At 34.2% G+C, this 13,588-nt stretch overlaps 1 protein-coding gene and 1 pseudogene across 22 annotated transcripts in view; both read right to left on the minus strand.

Annotated features, from left to right (window-relative positions):
* Nucleotides 1–13,588, minus strand: part of Dlg2 (discs large MAGUK scaffold protein 2) — a 2,046,311-nt gene that overhangs the window by 1,192,615 nt on the left and 840,108 nt on the right. The gene's annotated exons all lie outside the window — the stretch shown is intronic.
* The window catches only part of LOC147827839 (UDP-GalNAc:beta-1,3-N-acetylgalactosaminyltransferase 2 pseudogene), a 44,834-nt pseudogene continuing 31,246 nt past the window's right edge, over nucleotides 1–13,588 (minus strand). The window contains exon 1 of the transcript XR_015451541.1: nucleotides 1–13,588. This exon is cut by the window's right edge and continues 31,246 nt beyond it. The product of XR_015451541.1 is annotated as a UDP-GalNAc:beta-1,3-N-acetylgalactosaminyltransferase 2 pseudogene (transcript).

Genomic DNA, 13,588 nt, shown 5'->3' on the forward strand with positions numbered 1-13,588 from the left:
GGGGGGAAAATAAGAACCAAGAGAGATTATGTAAAGGTGCAAATTTCCAATGATGAATGTCATTATATTGTATAACTAAAATGTACCCTTAAAATAATATTTTAAAAAATAATAACTTTATAAAAATGCAAGGTTGAATGACAAGCCTTTGAACATCAACAATTCCAAATCACACCTGGACAGGATGGATATAGCATGATATATGTAATTTATTGCCATATCGGCTGATTGAATGTAAAATTGTTAAGCTCTCTATGGTAGGGCAATTTTTTTTTAGTACCTAATTAACACTTCCCAGTAGTTTCTGGATTGGATAATTGAGAAGTACGATGCTTATAAGATTCAAAGCATACATTGTGGTGTCAATTAAGCCAAGAATTTCCTTATCATTGGCAATTATATTTAACTGATAATAGAAAAGAATGGAATAGATAATTAGAAAAAGTAAGACAACTAGATAGCTGAATTATTTGTAGTTTTAGAGAAAGTGCTGGCAAGTCCATGATCAATTTTTACATGGCAACTACATTCCTGAGGGAAGAATATGCAGATTTAAAATGACAAGGCAGAAAAAAATGAATCTAAAGGACTGTGGAGAAGAGGGAAAATATTAACACTAATTAACCATCCTTGTCAGGTGATGCTCTAATCAGCATTTGCATTTTATCTCACACAATCCTTGAAAGAACATTTATGAGACACACAACACATACACAGTGTGATCAGAATATATGAATGCTTAGACTTTAAAAATGCCCCTCAAATTGTTTCTATTCACTTTGAAAACACTTTTCTCACCCTTCTTTTCACTTTCTGAAGCAGTTCTGGAAGTCTTCTTTCATTAGTGTTTATGAGGTGTGATAAAAAAAAATGCTGCCAAGTGCCAAAAAATAGAAAGGCAGCCTTGGAAGAACATTACGATGTATTCTCACTCACCTTATTCATCAGATCTGACATTCTGACTCTTCCCCAAAGTCGAAATGAGCATGAAAGGTAAGCATTTGAATCAATTTAGGACATCAAGATAGCCAAGAAGGCACAACCAAAGACATGAAAAAGAGCTTCCAGAACTATTTTTGAAAGTGGCAGGCATAATGAGCTAAGTGTGTTTTAAGTGATAGGGAGTAGGTTGCAGGGAATTAAGGACAATATATCTTCTGCTGTGATAATTAAAACAAAAATTCACCATATATTTTATTATGGTATGTATGTATAAAATAATTATTTTTTGCATGAATAATCTGAGGTTCACAAAGCTCTTGGACCTTATTTAAGATTTCAGGCAGTGAAGTGACAGCACTTGTTATTATTGTAAAACCATAGTCATTATTTATGAGAATTTGGGAGGGGTTACAAAGGCCAGGGTTGGAACAGGCGCATTGCTATTAAAAGAAGAGAAAACGTCCACCCAGCAACTATATTCTGGAGGCATTTCCATACAAATTTTAAAAATCCTTTGGATGGATAGTTCTCACACACACACTCTCTATATATATACTGTGACATTCATGAAAGAAGTCAGGGCATTCACATGAAAACATTAATTTGTGTCCCTGCCACCATCACTTGCTGAAGAATAACAAAAATAAACTGTAGTTACAGGCAATTCTCTGAATATCAAAACTCAAGAAAGCACACAGGAAGGTGAACAGAGCTTTATTTTATTGATATTCTTGAATATCTTGAACACAATATAATTTGTTTTTTAACAAATTATAAAATAAAATAAAATTATTTAAAATTTTATTTTATTTTAGTTATTTAAAATTTTAAATAAAATAAGGATTTCATCATTAATAACATATGACAATTGATAATAATGCAATAATATGTAGCAAAATTGTGTTAGAGAACACTTGCTTAGAAATGATTAGGGTGCCAGACAAGAGGAAAAAAACCTTGATTTTTAAAATAATAAAATTAGATCAATTGATTTTTTTGAGTAGTGAGTACAGAAATGGAGGATACCGTGGCTCTCATCTATTTTGTTTTCAGCAGGTGTTGAAGTGTTTTGCATTGTATTCTTCAAAATAGTACATAGTAGGCAATATTTTGACTGGACCACTGACAGTTGGGTGATGGCTAATTCAAGGGAAATACAGAAATACTCAAATTTTCAAAGACCTGGTTCAGCAGAAAGGCAGTGGAGTAGAGAAGAAAACATGGGGTTTAAGATCACTTGATGAGATCAGGTGATAAGAGTTCACCTTCTTTCTCTGTAGCCTGCCTAGCTTGCCAGCCATGCATCACTTAATCTCTTTACTTCACTTTTTTTATTCACTCAAGCATATTTATTGAGTATCAACTGCTTGCTAGACACTGTTCCTAGTGCTGAAAATAAAATAGTAAACAGGACAAAGTGCCTGCTTTCATAAGAAACTACATTCTGATGCAGATAAACTATAATGTTGGGGCTATGTACACAGAATATCAGAGAATAATAAGCACAGTGATTTTTTACTCAAACACGATGTAAACAGAGAGTATGCTGAGTTGCATATGGATTATTTTAGATGAGGCTGTCAAAGAAGACCTTTCTTGGGAAGTGATGTTTGAGCAGAGACCTAAAGAAGTATGGTTTTTTAAAAATTTCCCATGAGAAGTTATCAGAATATAAGTAATTACAAATAAATAAAATAAACATATCTTTCTGGCTATTAGATGGAGATTTGACTATAGAAATCAGGAGATCATTTAGGAAACAGTCCCCATAGGTAACAGTTCTCTAGGTAAGAAAACATTGGTAGCACTGGTGAGAAGTAGCTGGATTTGGGGTATTTAAATATACAGCGGACAGGAATTTCTGGTAGGTTGGATCTAGGCTCTAGAGAAACAGGCAGTCAGAGATTAATCCTATGTTTTGTGCCTGGAAAGGTCTGTCAGTGAGAAAAATGAAGAGTCTGATTTTTATATAAGTTTGAAATGACTATTAAACATCCAAACAGAGATGTTGAATAGAAAGTATCAACAGAGGAGAAAAGAGGTTCCAAGTCTAAACCCCCATCAATATTAAGAGATGGAAAAGCAGGAAACATTAATATTAAGAGATGGAAAAGTCAACAAGGGACTGAAAAAGAGTCTGTCATAATACAAGCAGCAAATCAGATTTCATTACACTACAAGAAGGTAAAGAAAATGAATTAAGAGAATGTAAGTGATTAGGTATACATTATATTGCCGAGAGGTGGAGAAAGATGAGGACGAAGAATTGACCACCACACCCTGCAAACTGGATATCATGGCAGCGTGACTAAAGCTAAAGACTGACTGAAATGAGTTGAGAGAGAATGAGAAACGAGGAAATGGAGCAACTTCAATAGAGACTACTTCTTTTGAGCGCTGTTTAATTGAGGGTGGGGGGGTGAAGGCAACAATCATATTTACCAGCAAGCATTATTTTGAATGTTAAACATTTGAGTGAATGTAGAAGATCTTTCTTTATAAATTCTAACCCACTATAAGAACATTATGTTGTTTTTTTGCAGGAAGGATGAGAGGAAAGGGGAATGAAGCATCTTGAACAGCATCTTTAAGACCTTGAATCTACCTAACCTAGTTTGTATATTTTGAAATACATGTTTCTGTTACTTATATCTAATAATACTTTTGGATGAATGTGGTAATCTGAAAAATATTGGATCCTACTAATCTGATACAAAGCAGTTATTATACACTATTAATTTGAGAGGAGGATCTTCTTAAAACTTAGAAAATAAGTTTCAAATAAATAATGCAATGTGTATTGAATAAAGCAGTTAAGAATTCTTTTCAATTGGATCCTGGTGTAAAAAAAAATCAATAAAATAATGAAACTATAGTGAAAGTAAAAAGAACAGTGGTTGTGGGGGTTTGGATAGGCAAAGTACAAGAGATTTTCAGGGCAGTGAAAATACCCTATGATGTGTAATGATAGATTATGTCATACATTTGTCCAAATCTATGGAAAGTACATCACCAAGAGTGAACCCTAACATTAACTGTGGACTTTGGGCAATGATGAGGTGCCAGTGTGAATGCCTCAATCGTAACAAATGTAGCACTCTGGTGAGGGATGTTGATAGTGGGAGAAACTATGCATGTTTGGGACCAGAAATATATAGGAAATCTCTGTATACAGGATAATCCGCTTGGTATAGGAAATTTCCCTTAATTTATCTGTGAACTGAAAATTGCTCTCAAAACTCATTACTTTTTAGAAATCTTAGATAATGTATTGGATGTTACGAAAAAATAATTCTCTTGGATTGAATATCCCAAATATTTGTAAGTCCTGTAGCATGTCATTTGCTATTACATTCAAGGTTATATCAGCAACCTAGATATAAAAGCACACAAAGTCAAAAAGTAAAGGTATTATCCCTAGATGTAGAAATGAATGTTCTAGAAGGTTTAGTTAACCACAAATGTATTTTGAGTCAGGAAAAAAATCTTCAATTCTACATAAGTTTGGCATAGTACTTGGATTATAAAATGTGCTCAGTATATGTTTGCTGAAGGCTACATGAATGGATGAATGTTTCCTTGTTCGTTGTTGAAAAATACATTTTTATCCTGATAAATTTTATAATACATCTACCATATGTTCTATAAGTTCCTTACTGATAGGTTATTTGCTGATCATAAATGTTAATTTTGAAAAATGTCTAAAAACAAAATGGAAATCTAAATAATGTTTACTATATGCTGGGAGGAAAACAAGACCATTGGGGTACTAGGTACTATATTGAGTGTAAATTTATTGTCTCTTCAAAACTATAATTTGGGCTAGAAATATTAATTTTTAATTTTATAAGTTAATATGGATTGTAATTAAATGATAGGCAGTGTATATTATTACCATCTGTGTATATTATTATCAGTGTATATAATTACCAAGAATATTGCAAAAATATTTAGGAAATATAAGGACTGATCACAGTATAAAATGCTCTGTATAGTATAACATGTGTACAGTATAATACGGACTATTAAGTAAATCTGGGGATATGTAGCACCCTTTAAAAATGTAGCACATTTTAAAAATGAAACTTTAAAACATCATAAATTTCCAATATGTATTTATAACCAACTTTTGATAATTATAGTTAAAGAATACCTTCCTGTGCCTTTGTAGCCTAGTCTTCATGGAAGGCTTTGTTCCAGCAACACAGGAGAAGGAAGTAATAAATGGTTGTAAAGTCTCTTGCAAACACAAAAATGTTATTTAAATTCTACATTGAAATAACTGTTAAGAAAAGTATTTTTCTTCAAGGACATAATCTATCCAAGCTGCTGATTATATTTATATAATAACATAGACAAAAGAAAAGGACTCTATGGTCAAACAAACCTGGGCTTGAATGTTAGTTCATTCACTTTCTAGTTGTAATATCCATTTGGGTAAGTTGTTTAAGCTTTTGTGAAAAGTACATAATTAATACATAAATAATTACTCTTATCTTAGAGAGTTGCTATGAGAATTGAATACTATATGTAAGGCCTAGGATATATAAAGCAGACACATAAGAGTCACTAGTTTACTCTTCTCTGAGAAAAAATTAACTTTCACTCAAAATAGTTACAAATGATTAGAGATACTACTATAAACTCCCAGTCAGGTAACTGGTTGGTATAGGCATTAACCTCCACCACATAGTATAACTTTAATTCCTCTTATGTGTATATGGCTTTTATTCAGTCATGCCTAATCCTTAGGTCCTCTAAATGATAACTAAGTTAAAAGAGTGATGTTTGCTCTGTGACAATGACCATGCCTTTCTTCATTCTGGAATTTCTTGCCTCTGTATATAATTAGGAATGAGCTAGATCAGTGCTACTCAAAATGTGGTCTGTGGATGGATACCAGTTTGCAAACTGATTCCCATCTGCAGGTTAAATATCCCTTCTCCTTGGCATTTTAGATTTTGAATTTTTTCAGATCTTGGGATATTTCCATATACATACCATCTCTTGAGACCAAAATCTAATTGTGAAATTCACTTATGGTTCATATTAATATTAAAAAACAGAGTTTGAAGGTAATCTTATACAATATTTTTAGTGCCTCTGTGTTTTGAATCTGACTTGTCACATGAGATCAAGTGTGGAATTGTAGCATTATGTCAGCAACTCAAAGTTTCAGATTTTGCAGCACTTCATATTTTGGACCTTTGGATTTGGGCTGATTAATCTGTACTATAAACTGAAAATGAGGGGAAACTTTTAAAAGACTTTGTCAGAATAATTAGATATGTTTTGAAAATCAAAACCATGAGATTGTATGATTTTTGTTTTAATTTCTCTTTTCATTTCTGTAGTTATTTCTTTGCATTTTCAGAAATAGTCATTTACAATAGATTATAAATCTAGACACATACACTCACACTATGCACCTTTCACTACAGTTAAAAGAACATCAAACTAGATAATCTAAAAACTCCTCAGCTCTAATATTCTACAAGACTACCCTCTGTCTGTGTTGCTAGAGAATGACTAGCACCAGGTGAAACAGAGATGGTTACTGCCTGATGGCCTCCTAAAAGGTACCTCTCCCCATCAAGGATATAATAATAAAGACGGTGATGATGATTTTAATGACTAACAGCCCCTGAGTTCTTCTCCTGTACTGACCTCTTTACATGCATTGTTACATTTGATCCTTCAATATTATTACACCATGTCATGGAATTAAAACCCCCAAGCAGAGAGAGACTGAAAAGTCCCTTTATATCTAGGTCTGTTTGATCCAAATTCAACACATTTTAAACCATAACATTTTTTTCCCCAAACTATACTGCCTTCCCAAGTGTAACTACTTGATTAGCCAGCTTTTTCCCTTTCTGCCTAGGAATCACCTGGTGACATCAGCAAACCCAGGAAGTCACACCTGAAAGGACTTGTCATTTGTTCTTATGTCTCAAGAATTCCCTGTCAGCCTGACAAGCAGAAGTTGACAACATAGAATCTTAGGACCTTGAAAGTACCTTACAGATAATCTACCACATCCATTCCAATGCTTGGGTCCTCACAAGAATGTACTGGACAAATGTTTTATTAATTTTAAACCTGAATATCTCCATTGAAAACAAGTCACTACACAGAGATACTACTACATTCTCTCTCAGGTTAGTCTAATAATGATTCTTTTAATTGGATTAGTCTAAATTCTTTCTCTCTGTAATTTTCCTTCTTTGGCCTAATTCTATCTTTAATCATGCAGAATAACCATGCAGAATTTCTCTACTTTGTAGCAATGTGTATGTATATGGATTTTGTATAGGAAGCTGTAGAGTTGTTAGATCTTGGGTTGAATGCTGGCTAACATTCACAAAGGACCTGTGGCAACCTACTTATCCTCAGATATGTTTCTGTGAAACGAGGACAACAATCCCTGACTCACCAAATTGTCAATATAGTTAAATAAGATTACATCAAGTGAAAGCACAAGGTAAATATTCAAAAGCAATTTGTTGAACTTTTTCCTTATACAATGTATATACTGATTGTTTCGCTCTCTTGAACACTGTCTTCTGATACTGATCCATGCTGACTTCTACCCTGGCATCTTTCAGGGATTCCAATTTCTATTTTAAGAAAATTCCACAAATGATAATCATATATATACTATTCAGTTTATAAAAAGTTTTATGGGGCTGCGGGTGTAGCTCAGTGGTTCTGCTGCCTGCCTTGCAAGCACAAGGACCTGAGTTCGATCCCCAGTACCAAAAAAAGAAGTTTTTTATGTTCTGCTTCAAATTGATACTTATATAAATCCAATGAATCAAAAAAAATTCACATTTAATTGGTGAGGATTTATAGATCTTAATATGCAAGATCATATAGTTTTGCTAAGTAGAAAAGCCCTAAAAGGCTCTTTTCTACAAAAATATACTAATTAATTAATTCTAAAATGAAGTAACTGTTGTTGCTAGATGTCAGGCTAGCACCCAAAGATTCAAATATAAATAAGACTGACATTGTCTATGCCTTTGCAAAGCTTTTGAGCTAAAGAAGAAAAAACATATACGGAAAGTGTAATGAATGCAAAGCACTGCAGGATGTGAAGGCTAAATCAAATGGATCAACTTGCCTGGTCTGGATTTGGTAACAAAACTTACAGTGAGTTCTCAATCAGAACCACTGGTGGGTATAAATCACACCACAAGTTTGAAAACAATGTGCCTTTTTCTTTGCCTAGTCATAGCTTACTGTGAGCGCTGAGCATTTATGGTAATCCAGCTCTCATTTAAATCAAGCAATGCTACAACTCAGTCAACTGATTCTGAAAACAAAATTTTGAAGGCAGAAATTACAAGAATAATGGACCACCCTACTTTTCTATGATAAAATAATTTGTTCACTCAAAAGCAAAAGTGCTCATAGTAAAAACATCACTCTTTTTCCAGTAAGGCAGGCATAATGATGAATGACCACATTTTCCCTCTTATTAGGGAATCGCTGCTCTTTATGCTTCTGGAGACTCTGGGAAGAAGTAATCATTTTTAATTGTGAGAAGTTTAGTCAATAATCGTCCTTGTAAAAAATCTATACATAGGGATCCATGTATATTTTCTGAATACTTTCCAAATTTGCCATGTAATAACTATAATTTCTGTGGAATGACACCTCTAATGTGTGTGTGTGTGTGTGTGTGTGTGTGTGCATGCTGCTAGAGTACAGTACCTTTATGATATAATGGAGTATTTACATGAAAGAAAACTCATTGCTTTTGGTTCTTCTAACATTTTAAAATTAATTGCCATTCCTAATACAACATTTTATAATCTTTTTTTTCAGTTTAGGATCCTTGGCGTCTCATCAATATTCTCTATTCCCAGAGGATTTAGAGCAATAGTGGCCCATAATCCATGCCCACTCATAGTAAGTTTTACTTTCCTGTTTCTGGGGTTTCATTCTCCAGATAATGAATCTCTGTATAAATGATGGTCTCACTGTTTCTGTCCCACGGCGGCCAGACAAACTCACTGTCATCATTTTGACAAAGGTTCAACTTCAGCCTCCTGCTTCTTCTAATGTGCTTACCAGGCTCTGTGCCTTTTCAAAGATTCGTCCAAATGAAAGGGCAAACAGAAGGAAAAAAAACTCCATAAAACATTTAGTAAATTGGCATCATTACCAAATGCTACATGTTTACTGAGAGTCTGGAGTTTGCTCTCCATAGGGAAGAGAAAAACAACCTGGCGAACAAGTGTCTCAGACACAATCAACTCTTTAATCTCTGCTTCTAATTGGGATGTGATGCTCAGCACAGCTTTTGCAGCATTCCCCTCAGTGAGTCGGCAGCATCCCTGCAGCGCTGTGTACATACCTCCAATGATGTAGTACTTGTTACTCCCTATTTCAATTACTTTTCATCTGTCTCTTCGGTAATAATATGAGTAGCTAAGTTGGAAGGACAATAACTTGTTTTTATTTACGGTCCTGTACCTACCATTAAGGGTATGATCCTTAATAAACGTTGAATATTCAAATAATAATTGCATGTTTAATTCTAGAAGCTACGATTCTTCCTCAGCTGGCAGTTAGATGGTGGTACATATTCAAGTGGGAAGGGCAAGAGGATTATGTACAACCAACATCTATCTGCCAGTCTCAGCATTTCTTTGCTGGAGGACTTTCTCCAAAGCTGAAGACTAATTCTCTTAAACATACAGCAAGCTGGAAGAGCTAGATAATTATCACTCCTCAGAGCATAAACAAAAGACCTACAGCAGTTAATATGTAATTGGTCCTTTGCATTCTAGGTTGGATTAGCACTGAGACGTGTGTTCTACTGTCGATTTTTCAGTTACCTAGTCATAGTAAGAGCTCCCTTGATAACACAGGTTTATTGCTGCCTTTTCTTCCCTGTCATACTTGTCCGTGTCTCTATTGGTATTTGTTCCACTTCCTCAAAAAAAACTATTTGTACTTAAATGATAGTCTCAGGGCCTGCTTCTGGAAGAATCCAAACTCAGTCTACAACTGAACCAAGCCAGCCAATCAAATTCTCTCTCTCGGGACTTTGGAATTGAGGCATTGCATCTTTACCTGGCATAGACTCTTAAATGAAGATATAATTCATTTTTAATTTCTTGGTTTTTTAGTTCATTTCTAAGGGTCAGTCCTCTCTTGAGTTCCATAAATTACATATATATTTAAAGAATGCATGTCTTTTGGTTTGATTAAGCAAAAGACTGGGTTTTGTTACTCTGACTTAAAAATACAACTTATTATTTTATCACTCATTTTATTCATAATATATGAAAAGAAGATGAGGCTTTCAGTATGTTCACTCTTCCATTTTAAGTAGGAAACTAAAATGAGTTCAATTGCCAAAGGTCTCAATTAAATATTATTACATTTTTCAAGTGTTGAAATACTGTCTGAATAAAAAGCATATGTACGTAGAGATTTTAAGCTCTCTTATAATTGCTTTTATATCCATGGTATTTTGCATAAGGCATACATAGTTGCTATTCAATAAACATTTATTGAATTAATTAAATACAGTGTTTGAAATCTATGTAATTGTTGACAACTGAAATTTTTAATACTTTTTTTTATATATTCTTTCCCAAGAAGACTTAAAGCAGCTTCTTAATGTAACCTAAATGAGGATGGGGGTGTGTAAAAGGACACAAATCAAGAGAACTACTTGTAAGATTTAATACTGTTCTTGCTTCATTTAAAAAACTTGATTAAAATAAGGATAGAGATTCAAGAGTCTCATTTTTCTTTCCTTTATTTCCTATCCAACACCATGGTACTAAATACCAAAAGAACTTTTATATTTGAGACCCTGTGCCTATTCATTTAGTTTTTCATCTATTCATTTAAAAAATATTTACGGAACGTCTATGTGCCAGACAGAGCCAGATACTTGAGGTATAATACAAAGATGAAGATTATTCCTTCCAACTGAGCATTCACAGTGGTATGACTATATTTGAGAAGTTGTAGCAGAACATAATGAAGGGTTATGATGGGAGAAGTACAGTCCTGTAGTTTTAGGTAGGGAAAATTCTAACCAAGACCCAAGATGCATGGAATATTTCCTAGGGAAAATGTTGAAGATAACGTCCAAAATTTGAATAAAACATTTTATATCAAATTCTCTCTTGCCCAAGGCCTTCATAGATAGCCATGAATATTCTTTCCCTGCCCTGATTTGACCCCCACTGTCTGGCTAACTCCTACATAACCTTCAGTACAGGGACTGTGGCTGTGTACTTCCAGCCACATCCTCACACTAGTGAAATTCTTCTTCCACAATATAGAACCTCAATAGGAGTTTGAAAATAAAAAATATTTAACAAGCTCCACATTAGTATAATTATTTTGTCTGGGTGATGAGGAGCTCCTTGAGCAGTGATGGTGCTTCACTTCCTCACCCCAATCTGACCTGTCTCCTCTGTTCCTCTAAATAATCCAACTTCTTCATGCTAGTCAGGCTGTATCTTGTAAGGTTTTACTGTTCACTCCCATTCCCTCTCTGGTATTAAATCAGATTCTATTTACATATTTCTTTGCTTCTCACTCTTAGTTTTGTTGTTTTCTTCACCTGTTGCCCTCATTTGGATCCATACTCCTGTGATCACATGCTCTGCCCAGCCCCTCTGACTGATACCCTAGTTTGAATGTAATTCTGGCTTTGTGCTTAGCATCTCCTGCAGCATACTATTTCTCACCTTCTCCATCTGGAATTACATCAACAGGAAAAATCCTCTGCCCTATTCACCTCTACCTCTCAATTGACTCCTCCTTCAGGAGAATAAAGGGATTAGATAAGCTTTCAGGTGAATTCCATATATACAGCAATCAAATTCTTCAATTTCAGGTTTTCAAAATGATTTTTAATGTCATTAATTTTACAGTGGAAAGTCAATGTAGAAGTATTACCAAATCTAGAAAATCTGGTTCACATATATTTTGTGAACTATATTTGCCTAATTTACCTCCTGGGAATATCTGCATTTTATTCCATAACATTTACTACATATATGGTTTTGAATGCATCAATTATAAAATTTTCCTAGCTTACAATTGGTAGAGAATCTACCTAGCCAGCTTACAGTCTACATCCTTTTCAGTCAACATTGCAACCTGCAATTTTTTAATATAACTTCATTTTATTGGTTCCCACGGGAGAGTTTGAGAGTCACAAAAGAGAAAGGAATTAAACTTGCAGAAGGAATGCTTTCCAAGACATTTTCTAGCCACTGGCTCTCTGTTGACAGTGTTTGTGGAGTGGGAGAAAATAAGTGTGCCAATGTTATACCCTACCTGACTCTTAACTTTTCTTTATAATGACTTCTTCTCTACAGTTCACCTCCAACACTATTTGCCAAAAACTTACTTAATTTTCCATTTCAAATGTTTCCATTTGCACATGGACTTCAGCAACTCTTCCTTCTCCATATAGTTCTGCTGTTATTCTTGTCAATATTTGAGGGCACCCAACAATAAGGGTTAAATTTTATGTAGTACATACCCATTTTGTACCAGGTACTATTCTATGCATTTTATAATAAGCAATTTAATCCTGAAAACGATCCTGCCTGATAGATACTATTTGAACTCCCATTGTAAAAATGAAGAAACTAACTTATGATAGAGGCAGTAAGTTTTGGAGAATGAGTTCATAGATGTTAATCAGACAAAGCAAGCTATTCCACATAAGTTGAATGGCATATATAAGACAGGCAGGCATGAAAACAGTGGGTTATAAGTATTCATTAATTTAAATTTAAATTTAAATTATTTTTGAACACTGGCTATGTGTTAGTCCCTTGGCTTAGTTTGGCATTCTGGGAGTGACAGCAAGGGAAGAAGAAAGTGTGGCAAGCACCTTACTTCCTGATATACAAAAACTACAGTGGAAAAGAAGCCAGGTTTTGCTCACGAGGGAACTTCATGTATAATGCTAAGCAGCTTATTTGATTCTGTAGGTGTTAGGGAAAAGAAAAGAGCTTTATGAGAGGGAATAAGAAGATGCCTGTATTTGCCCATCCAACAACAGGGAGTGATACTTTCCTTCCTAAACTTCCACAGTATTTTCAATGTTTCACATTGTATATGTATATTGTATATGTACATGTATTTCACATGTATTGATTTATACTATAATTAAAGTTGGATTCACAGTAAGTTCTTGTAGGATAGCAAATTTTTAATAGGTAACACACTTGACCTCTGAGACTTTAGAGCATCTGTAATGCCAAAAAAGACTTCACTTTGTTCTGAATGTTCAGTAAATGTTTGTTGAATTGAGTGGAACAATTTTTCTTCTTACAGTTGCATTGGACTCCTTCTTAAAATCACCCATCTCTTCTTGTATTAGCAGAGTGAACACGGGGAAAACTGCTAACATAAAGGACATTCTTCATTTGTAGTACACTAAGCAAGGTTCACTGCATGAGGAGATATCTTACCCAGCCTCCCAGACTACTTCACAATAACATGATCTTTTCTTACCTGATCTTTGCCTTCTCAAAATCCTGGATCATGTGCTGTTATATACGAATTGGACAAGGCACTGAAAAAATATAACTTTTCAAGATTTGTTTAGGAATTTTAAGGTCTAACAGGAAAATATCACACATTTTTG

The sequence above is a fragment of the Heterocephalus glaber genome, unplaced genomic scaffold (assembly GCF_053883595.1).
Source record: "Heterocephalus glaber isolate CG9 unplaced genomic scaffold, H.glaber_assembly_v1.0 deba00001429, whole genome shotgun sequence".
Lineage (NCBI taxonomy): Eukaryota > Metazoa > Chordata > Mammalia > Rodentia > Bathyergidae > Heterocephalus > Heterocephalus glaber.